Source organism: Pristiophorus japonicus, chromosome 22 (genome assembly GCF_044704955.1).
Source record: "Pristiophorus japonicus isolate sPriJap1 chromosome 22, sPriJap1.hap1, whole genome shotgun sequence".
Classification (NCBI taxonomy): domain Eukaryota; kingdom Metazoa; phylum Chordata; class Chondrichthyes; family Pristiophoridae; genus Pristiophorus; species Pristiophorus japonicus.
In genome coordinates this window covers 35,856,188-35,874,512 of record NC_091998.1, presented here as the reverse complement: position 1 = coordinate 35,874,512, position 18,325 = coordinate 35,856,188, and the positions used below count along the sequence as shown (strand labels likewise).

General features: G+C 67.3%; 1 protein-coding gene across 2 annotated transcripts in view; it reads left to right on the top strand.

Annotated features, from left to right (window-relative positions):
- Positions 1–18,325, top strand: part of tbrg1 (transforming growth factor beta regulator 1) — a 120,472-nt gene that overhangs the window by 50,935 nt on the left and 51,212 nt on the right. The window lies entirely within an intron of this gene.

The window sequence follows — 18,325 nt, the reverse complement described above, 5'->3', positions numbered from 1 at the left end:
CGATTTCAACATATGTGAAGCCATCCATTGTGGGCTGTAGAAGGATACGTCGACTATTCTGTAAATGGTGAAAAGCTAGGAACAGTGGTGGTTCAGAGAGATTGGATTGGGGGTCCATGTACACAGCTTAATGAAATGTAAAGGTCAGGTACAAAAAATAATCAAAGGCTAATGGAACATTGGCCTTTATACCGAGGGCTGGAATATAAAGGGGAGGAGGTTTTGCTCCAGCTGTACAAAGCCCTGGTTAGACCAATCTGGAGTTTTGGGCACCGCACCGTTGAAAGGATATATTGGCCTTGGAAGGCGCGCAGCGCAGATTCCCCAGAATGTTACCCGGGCTCCAAGGGTGAGATTACACAAAGTAAGCTTGTATTCCCTGGAATATAGAAGCTTGCAGGGGGATTTGATTGAGGTTTTTAGGATTTTGAAAGAAGTTGATTGGGTTGATAGAGAGAAACTTTTTTCAACTGCTGGGAGAGTCTAGAACAAGGGGCATAACATTAAAATCAGAGCCAGGATATTCAGGAGAGAAGTTAGGAAACACTTCTCCACACAAAGGGCAGTACAAGTGTGGAGCTCTCCCACAAAAAGCAGTAGACGCTGGCTCAGTTAATAATCTTCACTCTGAGATCGATAGATTTTTGTTAGACAGGGGTATTCAGGGATACGGAGCTAAGGCAGGTATATGGAGTTCAGATACAGACCAGCCATAATTTCAGTGAATGGTGGAATGGGTCTGAGAGGCTGAGGGCCTCCTCCTGTTCCTCGGGTCTGGTGCAATATGAGTGTCCGATAATATACTCGGTCAGCTTCCATCTGTATCCTGCTGAGGATCATCCCTACATCAACCCCACATCTCCCAGCCCATCGTCCTCTCCGTAATCGTGGGTCCTTGTCCTCAAACTCAACGGCAGCCATGGTCCTGAGCCCCGCCCTCCGACCCTGAGCCCCGCTCCCCGACCCTGAGCCCCGCTCCCCGACCCTGAGCCCCGCTCCCCGACCCTGAGCCCCGCTCCCCGAGCCTGATCCCTGACCCCCGCGTCCTGACCCCAGCTCCCTGACCCAGAGCCCTGCTTCCTGATCCCCGCTCCCTGATCCCCGCTCCCTGATCCCCGCTCCCTGACCCCAGCTCCTGATCCTGTACCCTGCTTCTTGATCCTGTGCCCCGCTCCCTGACCCTGAGCCCCTCTCAATGACACCTGAGCATGCTCCCTGAACCTGACCCCACCTCCCTGATCCTTGTGCCCCATTCCCTGACCCCTGACCCTCGCTCCCTGACCCCTGCTCCCTGTCCCTGACCCGCGCTCCCTGACCCCTGAGCCCCGCTCCTTGAATCTGAGCTCCCTACCTGACCCCCGCTCCCTGACCCCAGCTCCTGAGCCTGACCCTCGCTCCCTGAGTCGGTGCCCCGCTTCCTGACCCTGAGCACCGCTCCCTGACCTCTGCTCCCTGACCCTGAGCCCCGCTCCCCGACCCTGACCCCTAACCCTCAGCCCTGCTCCCTGACTCTGAGCTCCGCTTCCTAAACCAGCTCCCTGACCGTGACCCCCGCTCCCTGACCCCTGACCCTCGCTCCCTGAACGCCGAGCCCCGCTCCCTGACCCTGAGCCCCGCTCCCTGACCCCAGCTCCTGACCCTGACCCCTGCTCACTGACCCTGTGCTCCGCTCCCTGACTCTGAGCCACGATCCCTGAGCCCCGAGCACCGCTTCTTGAGCCCCGCTCCCTGACCCCTGACCCTGAGGCCTGCTCCCTAACCCTGAACCCTGCTCCCCGACCCAGACCTCCGCTCCCCGACCCTGACTCCCGCTCCCTGACCCAGACCCCCGCTCCCTGACCCCCGCTCCCTGACCCCCGCTCCCTGACCCCCGCTCCCTGACCTCAGCTCCTGACCCTGAGCCCCCTCCATGACCCCTAAACCCTGCTCACTGACCCCAGCTCCTGACTCCAGCTCCCTGACCATGAGCTCCGCTTTCTGACCCTGACACCTGCTCCCTGACCCTGACCGCCGCTCCCTGACCCCTGACCCCTTCTCCCCGACCCCTGACCCCTTCTCCCCGACCCTGAACCTCGCTCCCCGACCCTGACCCTCCCTACCTGATCCCTGACCCTCGCTCCCTGACCCCAGCTCCTGATCCTGTGCCCTGCTTCTTGATCCTGTGCCCCGCTCGCCGACCCTGAGCCCCTTTCAATGACACATGAGCATGCTCCCAGAACCTGACCCCCACCTCGCTGATCATTGTGCCCCAATCCCTGACCTCTGACCCTCGCTCCCGACCCCTGCTCCTTGTCCCTGACCCCCGTTCCCTGACCACTGACCCATGCTCCCTGACCTCAGCTCCTGACCCTGAGCCCCCTCCCTGACCCCTAAACCCTGCTCACTGACCCCAGCTCCTGACTCCAGCTCCCTGACCATGAGCTCCGCTTTCTGACCCTGACACCTGCTCCCTGACCCTGACCGCCGCTCCCTGACCCCTGACCCCTTCTCCCCGACCCCTGACCCCTTCTCCCCGACCCTGAACCTCGCTCCCCGACCCTGACCCTCCCTACCTGATCCCTGACCCTCGCTCCCTGACCCCAGCTCCTGATCCTGTGCCCTGCTTCTTGATCCTGTGCCCCGCTCGCCGACCCTGAGCCCCTTTCAATGACACATGAGCATGCTCCCAGAACCTGACCCCCACCTCGCTGATCATTGTGCCCCAATCCCTGACCCCTGACCCTCGCTCCCGACCCCTGCTCCTTGTCCCTGACCCCCGTTCCCTGACCCCAGCCCCTGCTCCCTGACCCACGCTCCCTGAGCACTGCTCCCTGACTCTGAGCTCCGCTTCCTAAACCAGCTCCCTGACCGTGACCCCCGCTCCCTGACCCCTGACCCTCGCTCCCTGACCCCTGCTCCCTGTCCCTGATCCACGCTCCCTGACCCCTGAGCCCCGCTCCTTGATACTGAGCCCTACCTGGCCTCGCATCTTGACCCTGAGCCCCGCTCCCGCTCCCTGACCCCCGCACCCTGACTCTGACCTAGAGCCTCGCTCCCTGACCCAGAGCCCCGCACCCTGATCCCCGCTCCCTGACACTTAGCCCCTATCCCTGACCCTGAGCCCCACTCCCCGGCCCTGACCCCTAACCCTCAGCCCTGCTCCCTGACCCTGAGCCCCGCTTCCTGACCTCTCAGCCCCGCTCCTGAACCTGACCCCCCATCCCTGACCTCAGCTCCTGACCCTCAGCCCCCTCCCTGACCCCTGAACCCTGCTCACTGACTCCAGCTCCCTGACCATGAGCTCCGCTCTCTGACCCTGACCGCCGCTCCCTGACCCCTAACCCCATCTCCCTGACCCTGAGCCCTGCTCCCCGACCCTGAGCCCCGCACCCTGACCACAGCTCCCGCTCTGACCTCCGCTCCCTGACCCTGAGCCCCGCTCCACGACCCTGACCCCTGACCCTGACTCCAGTTCCCAGACCCAGAGCCCTGCCCCCTGCTCCCTGCTCCCTGCCTCCTGCTCCCTGACCCCAACTCCTGACATTGACCCCGTTCCTTGACCCTGACCCCTGCTCCATGACCTTCGCTCCCTGATCCCCGCTCCCTGATCCCCGCTCCCTGACCCCCGCTCCCTGACCCTGAGCCCCGCTCCCTGAGCCCCGAACCCCTGCTACCAGACCCCAGCCCCTGCTCTCTGCCCCCCGCTCCCTGACCCTGACACCCGCTCCTTGACCCTGAGCCCCCTATCCCTGACCCTGACCCCCGCTCCCCGACCCTGACCCCTAACCCTCAGCCCTGCTCCCTGACCCTGAGCCCCGCTTCCTGAGCCAGCTTCCTGACCCTGACCCTCGTTCCTTGACCCTGACCCCTGCCCTCTGAGTCCTACTCCCTGACCCTCAGCCCCGCTCCCTGAACCTGATCCCTGCTCACTGAGCCCCGCTCCCTGACCCCAGCTCCTGACCCTGACCCCTGCTCACTGACCCTGTGCTCCGCTCCCTGACTCTGAGCCACGATCCCTGAGCCCCGAGCACCGCTTCTTGAGCCCCGCTCCCTGACCCCTGACCCTGAGGCCTGCTCCCTAACCCTGAACCCTGCTCCCCGATCCAGACCTCCGCTCCCCGACCCTGACTCCCGCTCCCTGACCCAGAGCCCCGCTCCCTGACCCCCGCTCTCTGATTCCCGCTCCATGACCCCCGCTCCCTGACCCCCGCTCCCTGATCCGAGCCCCGATCCCTGAGCCCCGAGCCCTGCTCACTGAGCCCCGCAACCTGACCCTAACCCCGGCTCCCTGACCCTGACCGCCGCTCCCTGACCCTGATCCCTCTCCCTGACCCCTGAGCCCCTCTCCCTGACCTGTCAGCCCCGCTCCTGAACCTGACCCACCGTCCCTGACCACTGACCCATGCTCCCTGACCTCAGCTCCTGACCCTGAGCCCCCTCCCTGACCCCAGCTCCTGATCCTGTGCCCTGCTTCTTGATCCTGTGCCCCGCTCCCTGACCCTGAGCCCCTCTCAATGACACCTGAGCATGCTCCCAGAACCTGACCCCCACCTCGCTGATCATTGTGCCCCAATCCCTGACCCCTGACCCTCGCTCCCGACCCCTGCTCCCTGTCCCTGACCCCCGTTCCCTGACCCCAGTCCCTGCTCCCTGACCCACGCTCCCTGAGCCCTGCTCCCCTGACTCTGAGCTCCGCTTCCTAAACCAGCTCCCTGACCGTGAACCCCGCTCCCTGACCCCTGACCCTCGCTCCCTGACCCCTGCTCCCTGTCCCTGACCCACGCTCCCTGACCCCTGAGCCCCGCTCCTTGAATCTGAGCCCCCTACCTGCCCGCTCCCTGACCCCCGCTCCCTGACCCCCGCTCCCTGACCCCAGCCCCTGCTCCCTGACCCTGAGCCCCGTTCCCTGACCCTTAGCCCCGCTCCCTGATCACTGACCCTGAGGCCCGCTCCCTGACCCTGAACCCTGTTCCCTGACCCTGAGCCCCGCTCCCTGACCCCCGCTCCCTGACCCCAGCCCCTGCTCCCTGACCCTGAGCCCCGTTCCCTGACCCTGAGCCCCGCTCCCTGACCCTGACCCCCGCTCCCTGAACGCCGAGCCCCGCTCCCTGATCACTGACCCTGAGGCCCGCTCTCTGACCCTGAACCCTGTTCCCTGACCCTGAGCCCCGCTCCCCGACCCTGACCCAGAGCCTCGCACCCTGACCCAGAGCCCCGCACCCTGACCCCCGCTCCCTGACACTTAGCCCCTATCCCTGACCCTGAGTCCCACTCCCCGACCCTGACCCCTAACCCTCAGCCCTGCTCCCTGACCCTGAGCCCCGCTTCCTGACCTCTCAGCCCCGCTCCTGAACCTGACCCCCATCCCTGACCACTGACCCATGCTCCCTGACCTCAGCTCCTGACCCTCAGCCCCCTCCCTGACCCCTGAACCCTGCTCACTGACTCCAGCTCCCTGACCATGAGCTCCGCTCTCTGACCCTGACCGCCGCTCCCTGACCCCTAACCCCATCTCCCTGACCCTGAGCCCTGCTCCCCGACCCTGAGCCCCGCACCCTGACCACAGCTCCCGCTCTGACCCCCGCTCCCTGACCCTGAGCCCCGCTCCACGACCCTGACCCCTGACCCTGACTCCAGTTCCCAGACCCAGAGCCCTGCCCCCTGCTCCCTGCTCCCTGCCTCCTGCTCCCTGACCCCAACTCCTGACATTGACCCCGTTCCTTGACCCTGACCCCTGCTCCCTGATCCCCGCTCCCTGATCCCCGCTCCCTGATCCCCGCTCCCTGACCCCCGCTCCCTGACCCTGAGCCCCGCTCCCTGAGCCCCGAACCCCTGCTACCAGACCCCAGCCCCTGCTCTCTGCCCCCCGCTCCCTGACCCTGACACCCGCTCCTTGACCCTGAGCCCCCTATCCCTGACCCTGACCCCCGCTCCCCGACCCTGACCCCTAACCCTCAGCCCTGCTCCCTGACCCTGAGCCCCGCTTCCTGAGCCAGCTTCCTGACCCTGACCCTCGTTCCTTGACCCTGACCCCTGCCCTCTGAGTCCTACTCCCTGACCCTCAGCCCCGCTCCCTGAACCTGATCCCTGCTCACTGAGCCCCGCTCCCTGACCCCAGCTCCTGACCCTGACCCTGTGCTCCGCTCCCTGACTCTGAGCCACGATCCCTGAGCCCCGAGCACCACTTCTTGAGCCCCGCTCCCTGACCCCTGACCCTGAGGCCTGCTCCCTAACCCTGAACCCTGCTCCCCGACCCAGACCTCCGCTCCCCGACCCTGACTCCCGCTCCCTGACCCAGAGCCCCGCTCCCTGACCCCCGCTCTCTGATTCCCGCTCCATGACCCCCGCTCCCTGACCCCCGCTCCCTGATCCGAGCCCCGATCCCTGAGCCCCGAGCCCTGCTCACTGAGCCCCGCAACCTGACCGTGAACCCCGGCTCCCTGACCCTAGCCCTTTCCCTGACCCTGATCCCTCTCCCTGACCCCTGAGCCCCTCTCCCTGACCTGTCAGCCCCGCTCCTGAACCTGACCCACCGTCCCTGACCACTGACCCACGCTCCCTGACCTCAGCTCCTGACCCTGAGCCCCCTCCCTGACCCCTAAACCCTGCTCACTGACCCCAGCTCCTGACTCCAGCTCCCTGACCATGAGCTCCGCTTTCTGACCCTGACACCTGCTCCCTGACCCTGACCGCCGCTCCCTGACCCCTGACCCCATCTCCCCAACCCTGAGCCTCGCTCCCCGACCCTGAGCCCCGCTCCCAGAACCTGACCCTCCCTCCCTGATCCCTGACCCTCGCTCCCTGACCCCAGCTCCTGATCCTGTGCCCTGTTTCTTGATCCTGTGCCCCGCTCCCTGACCCTGAGCCCCTCTCAATGACACCTGAGCATGCTCCCAGAACCTGACCCCCACCTCGCTGATCATTGTGCCCCAATCCCTGACCCCTGACCCTCGCTCCCGACCCCTGCTCCCTGTCCCTGACCACGTTCCCTGACCCCAGTCCCTGCTCCCTGACCCACGCTCCCTGAGCCCTGCTCCCTGACTCTGAGCTCCGCTTCCTAAACCAGCTCCCTGACCGTGAACCCCGCTCCCTGACCCCTGACCCTCGCTCCCTGACCCCTGCTCCCTGTCCCTGACCCACGCTCCCTGACCCCTGATCCCCGCTCCTTGAATCTGAGCCCCCTACCTGGCCTCGCATCTTGACCCTGAGCCCCGCTCCTGCTCCCTGACCCCCGCTCCCTGACCCCCGCTCCCTGACCCCAGCCCCTGCTCCCTGACCCTGAGCCCCGTTCCCTGACCCTGAGCCCCGCTCCCTGATCACTGACCCTGAGGCCCGCTCCCTGACCCTGAACCCTGTTCCCTGACCCTGAGCCCCGCTCCCTGACCCCCGCTCCCTGTCCCCAGCCCCTGCTCCCTGACCCTGAGCCCCGTTCCCTGACCCTGAGCCCCGCTCCCTGACCCTGACCCCCGCTCCCTGAACGCCGAGCCCCGCTCCCTGATCACTGACCCTGAGGCCCGCTCTCTGACCCTGAACCCTGTTCCCTGACCCTGAGCCCCGCTCCCCGACCCTGACCCAGAGCCTCGCACCCTGACCCAGAGCCCCGCACCCTGACCCCCGCTCCCTGACACTTAGCCCCTATCCCTGACCCTGAGTCCCACTCCCCGACCCTGACCCCTAACCCTCAGCCCTGCTCCCTGACCCTGAGCCCCGCTTCCTGACCTCTCAGCCCCGCTCCTGAACCTGACCCCCATCCCTGACCACTGACCCATGCTCCCTGACCTCAGCTCCTGACCCTCAGCCCCCTCCCTGACCCCTGAACCCTGCTCACTGACTCCAGCTCCCTGACCATGAGCTCCGCTCTCTGACCCTGACCGCCGCTCCCTGACCCCTAACCCCATCTCTGACCGCCGCTCTCTGACCCTGAGCCCTGCTCCCCGACCCTGAGCCCCGCACCCTGACCACAGCTCCCGCTCTGACCCCCGCTCCCTGACCCTGAGCCCCGCTCCACGACCCTGACCACTGACCCCTGACCCTGACTCCAGTTCTCAGACCCAGAGCCCCGCTCCCTGCCCCCTGCTCCCTGCTCCCTGCCCCTTGCTCCCTGACCCCAACTCCTGACATTGACCCCGTTCCTTGACCCTGACCGCTGCTCCCTGACCTTCGCTCCCTGATCCCCGCTCCCTGATCCCCGCTCCCTGATCCCCGCTCCCTGACCCCCGCTCCCTGACCATGAGCCCCGCTCCCTGACCCTGAGCCCCGCTCCCTGAGCCCCGAACCCCTGCTACCAGACCCCAGCCCCTGCTCTCTGACCCCGCTCCCTGACCCTGACACCCGCTCCTTAACCCTGAGCCCCCTATCCCTGACCCTGAGCCCCGACCCTGACCCCTAACCCTCAGCCCTGCTCCCTGACCCTGAGCTCCGCTTCCTGAGCCAGCTCCCTGACCCTGACCCTCGTTCCTTGACCCTGACCCCTGCCCTCTGAGTCCTACTCCCTGACCCTCAGCCCCGCTCCCTGAACCTGATCCCTGCTCACTGAGCCCCGCTCCCTGACCCTGAGCCCCGCTCCCTGACCCCCGTTCCCTGACCCCAGCTCCTGACCCTGACCCCTGCTCACTGACCCTGTGCTCCGCTCCCTGACTCTGAGCCACGATCCCTGAGCCCCGAGCACCGCTTCTTGAGCCCCGCTCCCTGACCCCTGACCCTGAGGCCTGCTCCCTAACCCTGAACCCTGCTCCCCGACCCAGACCTCCGCTCCCCGACCCTGACTCCCACTCCCTGACCCAGAGCCCCGCTCCCTGACCCCCGCTCTCTGATTCCCGCTTCCTGACCCCCGCTCCCTGACCCCCGCTCCCTGACCCCAGCTCCCTGATCCAAGCCCCGATCCCTGAGCCCCGAGCCCTGCTCACTGAGCCCCGCAACCTGACCCTAACCCCGGCTCCCTGAACCTAGCCCTTTCCCTGACCCTGATCCCTCTCCCTGACCCCTGAGCCCCTCTCCCTGACCTGTCAGCCCCGCTCCTGAACCTGACCCACTGTCCCTGACCACTGACCCATGCTCCCTGACCTCAGCTCCTGACCCTGAGCCCCCTCCCTGACCCCTAAACCCTGCTCACTGACCCCAGCTCCTGACTCCAGCTCCCTGACCATGACCCCATCTCCCCAACCCTGAGCCTCGCTCCCCGACCCTGAGCCCCGCTCCCAGAACCTGACCCTCCCTCCCTGATCCCTGACCCTCGCTCCCTGACCCCAGCTCCTGATCCTGTGCCCTGCTTCTTGATTCAGTGCCCCGCTCCCCGACCCTGAGCCCCTCTCAATGACACCTGAGCATGCTCCCAGAACCTGACCCCCAACTCGCTGATCATTGTGCCCCAATCCCTGACCCCTGACCCTCGCTCCCGACCCCTGCTCCCTGTCCCTGACCCCCGTTCCCTGACCCTTGAATCTGAGCCCCCTATCTGACCCCCGCTCCCTGACCCCAGCTCCTGAGCCTGACCCTCGCTCCCTGAGCCTGTGCCCCGCTCCCTGACCCTGAGCCCCGCTCCCTGACCCTGAGCCCCGCTCCCCGACCCTGACCCCTAACCCTCAGCCCTACTCCCTGCTCCCTGAGCCCCGCTTCCTAAACCAGCTCCCTGACCCTGACTCCCGCTCCTTGACCCTGACCCCTGTTCCCTGAGCCTCGCGTCTTGACCCTGAGCCCCGCACCCTGAGCCCAGCTCCCACTCCCTGACCCCGCCCCGCTCCCCGACCCTGACCCCTAATCCTCAGCCCTGCTCCCTGCTCACTGGCGCACACTCCCTGACCCTGAGCCCCGCTCCCTGACCCTGAGCCCCGCTCCCTGACCCCCGCTCCCTGACCCTGAGCCCCGCTCCCTGACCCTGAGCCCCGCTCCCTGAACGCCGAGCCCCGCTCCCTGATCACTGACCCTGAGGCCCGCTCTCCGAGCCTGACACCCGATTCCTGACCCCAGCACCCTGACCCTGATCCTCGATCACTGACCCCCTCACCCTGACCCAGAGCCCCGCTCCCTGACCCAGAGCCCCGCTCCCTGACCCAGAGCCCCGCTCCCTGACCCAGAGCCCCGCTCCCTGACCCCCTATCCCTGACACTTAGCCCCTATCCCTGACATTTAGCCCCTATCCCTGACCCTGAGCCCCGCTCCCCGACCCTGACCCCTAACCCTCAGCCCTGCTCCCTGACGCTGAGCCCCGCTTCCTGAGCTCTCAGCCCGGCTCCTGAACCTGACCCCCCCGTCCCTGACCCCTGACCCATGCTCCCTGACCTCAGCTCCTGACCCTCAGCCCCCACTACCTGAACCTCAGCCCCGCTACTTGTCCCTGAGCCCCCTCCCTGACCCCTGAACTTTGCACACTGACTCCAGCTCCCTGACAATGAGCTCCGCTCTCTGACCCTGACCGCCGCTCCCTGACCCCTAACCCCATCTCCCCGACCCTGAGCCTCGCTCCCCGACCCTGAGCCCCGCTCCCCGACCCTCAGCCCCGCACCCTGACCACAGCTCCCGCTCTGACCCCCGTTCCTTGATCCTGACCCTCGCTCCCTGACCCTCGCTCCCTGACCCCCGCTCCCTGAACCCTGCTCCCTGACCCTGAGCCCCGCTTCCTGAGCCAGCTCCCTGTCCCTGACCCCTGTTCCTTGACCCTGACCCTTGCCCTCTGAGTGCTGCTCCCTGAACCTGATCCCTCTCACTGACCCCCGCTCCCTGACCCTGATCCTGACCACCGTTCCCTGACCCCCGTTTCCTGACCCCCGATCCCCGTTCCCTGACCCCAGCTCCTGATCCTGACCCCAGCTGCTGACCCTGACCCCTGCTCACTGACCCTGTGCTCTGCTCCCTGACTCTGAGCCACGATCCCTGAGCCCCGAGCCCCGCTTCCTGAGCCCCGCTCCCTGACCCCTGACCCTGAGGCCTGCTCCTGAACCCTGTTCCCCGACCCTGAGCCCCACTCCCCGACCCTGAGCCCCGCTCCCCGACCCTGAGCCCCGCTCCCCGACCCTGAGCCCCGCTCCCCGACCCTGAGCCCCGCTCCCCGACCCTGACCCCCGCTTCCTGACCCAGAGCCCCGCTCCCTGACCCCCGCTCCCTGACTTCGGCTCCCTGACCCCCGCTCCCTGACCCCCGCTCCCTGACCCCCGCTCCCTGATCCGAGCCCCGATCCCTGAGCCCTGCTCACTGAGCCCCGCAACCTGACCCTAACCCCGGCTCCCTGACCTCTCAGCCCCGCTCCTGAACCTGACGCCCCCTCCCTGACCCCTGAACCCTGCTCACTGACCCCAGCTCCTGACACCTGCTCCCTGACCGCCGCTCCCTGACCCCTGATCCCATCTCCCCGACCCTGATCCCCGCTCCCCGACCCTGATCCCCGCTCCCCGACCCTGATCCCCGCTCCCCGACCCTGAGCCCCGCTCCCCGACCCTGAGCCTCGCTCCCCGACCACAGCTCCCACTCTGAGCCCCGCTCCCTGACCCTGACTCCAGCTCCCTGACTCCTGCTCCCTGACCTCCGCTCCCTGCCCCCCGCTCTCTGACCCTGAGACCCGCTCCCTGACCCAGAGCCCCGCTCCCTGACTCCCCGCTCCCTGACTCCCCGCTCCCTGACTCCTGCTCCCTGACCCTCGATCTCTGACCCTCGCTCCCTGAGCCCCGCTCCACGACCCTGACTCCGGCTCCCTGACCCTCGATCTCTGACCCTCGCTCCCTGAGCCCCGCTCCACGACCCTGACTCCAGCTCCCTGACTCCTGCTCCCTGACCCTCGATCTCTGACCCTCGCTCTCTGACCCTGATCCCCGTTCCGTGACCCCAGCTCCTGACCCTGACCTCTGCTCCGCTCCCTGACTCTGAGCCACGATCCCTGAGCCGCAAGCCCCGCTTCCTGAGCCCCGCTCCCTGACCCCTGACCCTGAGGCCTGCTCCCTAACCCTGAACCCTGCTCCCTGACCCTGAGCCCCGCTCCCCCACCCTGACCCCCGCTCCCTGACCCCCGCTCCCTGACACCCGCTCCCTAACCACTGCTCCCTATCCCTGAGCCCCGAGCCCAGCTCACTGAGCCCCGCAACCTGACCCTAACCCCGGCTCCCTGACCCCAGCCCCTGCATCCTGACCCCCTCTCCCTGACCCTGATCCCTCTCCCTGACCCCTCTCCCTGACCCTGACCCCTCTCCCTGACCTCTCAGCCCCGCTCCTGAACCTGACCCCCCGTCCCTGACCACTGACCCACGCTCCCTGACCTCAGCTCCTGACCCTCAGCCCCGCTACCTGACCCTCAGCCCTGCTACCTGACCCTGAGCCCCCTCCCTGACCCCTGAACCCTGCTCACTGACCCCAGCTCCCTGACCATGAGCTCCGCTCTCTGACCCTGACACCTGCTCCCTGACCCTGACCGCCGCTCCCTGACCCCTGACCCCGGACCCTGAGCCCCGCTCCTCGACCCTGAGCCCCGCACCCTGACCCTGAGAGCCCCGCACCCTGACCACAGCTCCCGCTCTGACCCCTGCTCCCTGACCCCTGCTCCCTGATCCCTGCTCCCTGACCCCTGCTCCCTGACCCCTGCTCCCTGACCCTCGCTCCCTGACCCTCGCTCCCTGGCCCCCGCTCCCTGACCCCCGCTCCCTGACCCCCGCTCCCTGAGCCCCGAACCCCGCTCCCTGAGCCCCGGTCCCAGACCCCAGCCCCTGCTCTCTGACCCTGACACCCGCTCCTTGATCCTGAGCCCCATCTCCCTGACACCTGAGCCCCACTCCCTGAACCTGACCCTACCTCCCTGATCCCTGACCCTCGCTCCCTGACCCCAGCTCTTGACACTGTGCCCTGCTTCCTGATCCTGTGCCCCTCTCCCTGAGCCTGTGCCCCTCTCCCTGACACCTGAGCCCGCTCCCTGAACCTGACCCCCACCTCCCTGACTCCTGACCCCCGCTCCTTGTGCCCCGCTCCCTGACAACTGACCCCCGCTCCCTGCCCCTGACCCCCGCTTCCTGTCCCTGAACCCCGCTCCCTGTCCCTGACACCCGCCCCCTGTCCCTGACCCCCGCTCCCTTTCCCTAACCCCCGCTCCCTGACCCCAGCCCCTGCTCCCTGAGCCACGCTTCCTGACCCCTGAGCCCCGCTCCTTGAATCTGAACCCCTCCCTGACCCCGCTCCCTGACCTCAGCTCCTGAGACTGACCCTCGCTCCCTGTGCCCCGCTCCCTGATCCTGACCTCTGCTCCCTGACCCTGAGCACCGCACCCTGACCCTGACCCCTAACCCTCAGCCCTGCTACCTGACCCTGAGCCCTGCTTCCTGACCCCCGCTCCTTGACCCTGACCCCCGCTCCTTGACCCTGACCCCCGCTCCTTGACCCTGACCCCTGCTGCCTGAGCCCCGCTCCCTGACCCTGAGCCCCGCTCACTGACCCTGACCCCTGCTGCCTGAGCCCCGCTCCCTGACCCTGAGCCCCGCTCACTGACCCCTGATCCCCGCTCCCTGACCCCAGCCCCTGACCCTGAGCACCGCTCCCTGACCCCCCCTGTTCCCTGATCCCCGCTCCGACCCTGACCCCCACTCCCTGAGCCCAGCTCCTGCTCCCTGACCCCGCTCCATGACCCTGACCCTGACCCCTGCTCCCTGACACCCGCTCCCTGAACCTGACCCCCACCACCCTGACTCCTGACCCCGTTCCCTGTGCCCCCACTCCCTGACCCTGACCCTCGCTCCGACCCTGACCCCCACTCCCAAGCCCAGCTCCCGCTCTCTGACCCTGAGCCCTACTCCCTGACCCTGACCCCTAACCCTCAGCCCTGCTCCCTGACCCTGAGCCCCGCTTCCTGAACCAAATCCCTGACCTTGACCCCCACTCCTTGACCCTGACCCCTGCTCCCTGAGACCCGCTCCCTGAGCCCCGCTCCCTGAACCTGACCCCCCCCTTCCTGACCCCTGATCCACGCTCCCTGACCCCAGCTCCTGACCCCTGAGCCCCTCTCCCTGACCTCTCAGCCCCGCTCCCTGAACCTGACTCCCCCGCCCCTGACCCTGACACCCCGCACCCTGACCCCCGCTCCGACACTGACCCCCACTCCCTGAGCCCAGCTCCCGCTCTCTGACCCCTGCTCCCTGATCCCGCTCCATGATCCCCGCTCCCTGACCCTGAGCCCCTCTCCCTGACCCTGAGCCCCGCTCCCCTGAACCTGAGCCCCGCTCCGAGTCCTGCTCCCTGACCCTGACACCCGCTCTCTAATCCTGAGCCCTACTCCCTGACCCTCAGCCCCGCTCCCCGAACCTGAACCCCGCTCCCTGACCCCAGCTCCTGACCCTGACCCCTGCTCACTGACCCTGTGCTCCGCTCCCTGACCCTGAGCCACGATCTCTGAGCCCTGAGTCCCGCTCCCTGACCACTGACCCTGAGGCCTGCTCCCTAAACCTGAACGTTGCTCCCTGAGCCCCGCTCCCCGACTCTGACCCCCGCTTCCTGACCCCAGCAACCTGATCATGATCCCCGATCCCTGGCCCTCACTCCCTGACCCTGACCCTCGCTCCCTGACCCAGAGCCTCGCTCCCTGACCCCCGCTCCCTGACCCCTGCTCCCTGATTCGAACCGCGATCCCTGAGCCCTGAGCCACGCTCACTGAGCCCCGCAACCTGACACTAACCCCCATTCCCTGACCCCAGCCCCTGCATCCTGACCCTGAACCCTCTCCCTGACCCTGATCCACTCTCCCTGACCCCTGAGCCCCTCTCCCTGACCTCTCAGCCCCGCTCCCTGAACCTGACTCCCCCGCCCCTGACCCATGAGCCACGCTCCCTGACCCCCGCTCCTTGACCCTGACCCCCGCTTTCTGACCCCAGCCCCTGCTCCCTGATCCACACTCCCTGACCCCTGAACCCCACTCACTGACTCCAGTTCTTGACTCCAGCTCCCTGACCATGAGCTCCGCCCTCTGACCCTGAACCCTGCTCCCTGACCCCTACTCCCTGAGCCATGCTCCCTGACTCTTAGCCCCGCTCCCTGACCCTCAGCCCAGCTCCCCGACCCTGAGCCCCGCTCCCCGACGTTGAGCTCAGCTGCCCGACCCTGAGACCCGCATCCTGACCACAGCTCCCGCTCCGACCCCCACTCCCTGACCCTGAGCCCCGCTCACGACCCTGACCACTGACGCTGACCCCCTTCCTGATCCCAGCTCCCTGACCCTGTGCCTCTCCCACTGATCCCTGACATCTGAGCCCGCTCCCTGAACCTGACACCCGCTCCCTGACCCTGACACCCGCTCCCTGAGCCCAGCTCCCCGACCCTGAGCACCGCTCCCCAACCCTGAGCCCCGCTCCCCATCCCTGAGCCCCGCTCCCCGACCTTGAGCCCCGCTCCCCGACCTTGAGCCCCGCTACCCGACCTTGAGCCCCGCTCCCCGGCCCTGAGCCCCGCTCCCCGGCCCTGAGCCCTGCTCCCCGAGCCCCGCTCATGACCCTGCCCCTGAACCTGACCCCCCCCCCCCTTTCTTACCCCAGCTCCCTGACCCAGAGCCCTGCACCATGCTCCCTGATCCCCGGTCCCTGACCCCAGCTCCTGACATTGATCCCGGTTCCTTGACCCTGACCCCTGCTCCCTGACCCTCGCTCCCAGACCCTCGCTCCCAGACCCTCGCTACATGAGCCCCGCACCCAGATCCCAGCCCCTGCTCCCTGACCCCCGCTCCTTGACCCTGAGCCCCATCTCCCTGACCCCTGAGCCCTGCTCCCTGAACCTGACCCTGCCTCCCTGATCCCTGACCCTCGCTCCCTGACCCCAGCTCCTGATCCTGTGCCCTGCTTCCTGATCCTGTGCCCTGCTTCCTGATCCTGTGCCCCGCTCCCTGACCCTGAGCCCCGCTCCCTGACCCTGAGCCCCGCTCCCTGACCCTGAGCCCCTCTCTCTTGACACCTGAGCCCGCTCCCTGAACCTGACCCCCACCTCCCTGACTCCTGACCCCGCTTCTTCTGTCCCGATCCCTGACCCTGAGCCCCGCTCCCTGCTCCCTGAGCCCCGCTCCCTGACCCTGATCCCTCTCCCTGACCCTGATCCCTCTCCCTGACCCTGATCCCTCTACCTGACCCTGATCCCTCTCCCTGACCCTGATCCCTCTCCCTGACCCTGATCCCTCTCCCTGACCCTGATCCCTCTCCCTGACCCTGATCCCTCTCCCTGACCCTGATCCCTCTCCCTGACCCTGATCCCTCTCCCTGACCCTGATCCCTCTCCCTGACCCTGATCCCTCTCCCTGACCCTGATCCCTCTCCCTGACCCTGATCCCTCTCCCTGACCCTGATCCCTCTCCCTGACCCTGATCCCTCTCCCTGACCCTGATCCCTCTCCCTGACCCTGATCCGCTCCCTGCTCCCTGACCCCTGATCCCTGCTCCCTGACCCCTGATCCCCGCTCCCTGACCCCTGATCCCCGCTCCCTGACCCCTGATCCCTGCTCCCTGACCCCTGATCCCCGCTCCATGACCCCTGATCCCCGCTCCCTGACGCCAGCTCCTGACCCTGACCCCTGCTCACTGACCCTGTGCTCCGCTCCCTGACCCTGAGCCACGATCCCTGAGCCCCGAGCCCCGCTTCCTGAGCCCCGCTCCCTGCTCCCTGACCCTGAGCCCTGCTCCCCAACCATAACCCCTGAACCTGAGCCCCACTCCGAGCCCCGCTCCCAGACCCCAGCCCCTGCTCCCTGACACCCGCTCGTTGACCCTGAGCCCCATCTCCCTGACCCCTGAGCCCCGCTCCCTGAACCCGACCCTCCCTCCCTGATCCCTGACCCTCGCTCCCTGACCCCAGCTCCTGACCCTGTGCCCTGCTTCCTGATCCTGTGCCCCGCACCTTGCATTGAGCCCTCGCTCCCTGACACCAGCTCCTGAGCCTGACCCCCGCTCCCTGACCCTGTGTCCCGCTCCCTGACCCTGAGCCCCGCTCCCTGACCTCTGCACCCTGACCCTGAGCCCTGCCCCCCGACCCTGACCCCTAACCCTGACCCTGAGCCCCGCTTCCTGAACCAGATCCCTGACCCTGACCCCCGCTCCTTGACCCTGACCCCTGCTCCCTGAGCCCCGCTCCCTGACCCTGAGCCCCGCTCCCTGAACGTGACCCCCCCCTCCCTGACCCCTGATCCACGCTCCCTGATCCACGCTCCCTGATCCCAGCTCCTGACCCTGAGCCCCGCTGCCTGACCCCCGCTCCGACCCTGACCCCCACTCCCTGAGCCCCGCTCCCTGACCCCGCTCCCTGGCCCCCGTTTCCTGGACGTGAGTCCCCACTCCCTGATCCTGAGCCCCGCTCCCTGACCCTGAGCCACGCTTCCTGACCCACGCTTCCTGACCATAGCTCCTTGAGCCTGACCCCTGCTACCTGACCCCCGTTCCCTGACCCTGTGCCCCGCTCCGAGCCCCGCTCCCTGACCCTGACACCCGCTCTCTGACCTCCGCTCCCTGACCCTGGGCACTAATCCTTGACCCTCAGCCCCGCTCCCTGAACCTGATCCCCGCTCCCTGATCCCCACTCCCTGACCCCTGACCCTGAGGCCTGCTCCCTAACCCTGAACCCTGCTCCCTGACCCTGAGCCCCGCTCCCCAACCCTGACCCCCGCTTCCTGACCCCAGCACCCTGACCCTGATCCCCGATCCCTGACCCAGAGCATCGCTCCCTGACCCCCGCAACCTGACCCCTGCTCCCCGATCCCCGAGCCCCGAGCCCCACTCTCTGAGCCCCGCAACCTGACCCTAACCCCCACTCTCTGACCCCAGCCCCTCTCCCTGACACTGATCCCTCTCCCTGACCCTGATCCCTCTCCCTGATCCTGATCCCTCTCCCTGACACTGACCCTGATCCCTCTCCCTGATCCATGAGCCCCTCTCCCTGACCTCTCAGCCCCGCTCCCTGAACCTGATCACCTGTCCCTGACCCCTGAGCCACGCTCCCTGACCCCAGTCCCTGCTCCCTGACCCACGCTCCCTGACCCCTGAGCCCCGCTCCTTGAACCTGAGCCCCCTCCCTGACCCCTGAACCTGACTCGAGCTCCCTGAACATGAGCTCCGCTCCTGACCCTGACCCCTGCGCCCTGTCCCCTGCTCCCTCAGCCCCGCTCCCTGACACTGACCCCCGCTCCCTGACACTGACCCCCGCTCCCTGACCCTGACACCCGCTCCCTGAGCCCCGCTCCCCGACCCTGAGCCCCGCTCCCCGACCCTGCCCCTGACCCTGACCCCTGCTTCCTGACCCCAGCTCCCTGACCCAGAGCCCCGCTCCCTGCACCCTGCTCCCTGATTCCCGCTCCCTGACCCCAGCTCCTGACATTGACCTCCGTTCCTTGATCCTGACCCCTGCTCCCTGACCCT